Raw genomic sequence first — 560 nt, forward strand, 5'->3', positions numbered from 1 at the left:
GCAGTATTCCTGCCTGAAGAATCCTTTGGACAGAGAGGCCTGGTGGGCTACAGTCCATAGTCTTGCTGCTTCTGCTGCTACTAAGTGGCTTCAGTCCTGTCTGACTCTGTGCGACCCCAGAGATGGCAGCCCACCAGGCTCCACTGTCCCTGGGATTCTCCAAGCAAGAACACTGGAGGGGGTTGCCATTTCCTTCTCCAATACATGAAAGTGAAAAGTGAAATTGAAGTCGCTCAGTCCTGCCTGACTCCCAGCGACCCCTTGGACTGCAGCCGTCCGTCCATGGGATTTTCCAGGCAAGAGTACTGGAGTGGGGTGCCATTGCCTTCTCCAAGCCCATAGTGTTGCAAGGAGTCAAATATTACTGAAGCAACTGAACACACACACATACATATGTATATACATATATATTTTATAGTGGTATGAAAAGTAATTCTGTGGGACTTTCCTGGTGATCCAGTATTTAAGACTCCTCACTTCCAGGCCAGGGTCATGGCTTCAGTCCATGTCAGGGACCTATGATCCCACATGCCACTGGGTGTGGCAAAAAAAAAAAAAAA

Source organism: Bison bison, unplaced genomic scaffold (assembly GCF_000754665.1).
Source record: "Bison bison bison isolate TAMUID 2011002044 unplaced genomic scaffold, Bison_UMD1.0 scf7180017864368, whole genome shotgun sequence".
Lineage (NCBI taxonomy): Eukaryota > Metazoa > Chordata > Mammalia > Artiodactyla > Bovidae > Bison > Bison bison.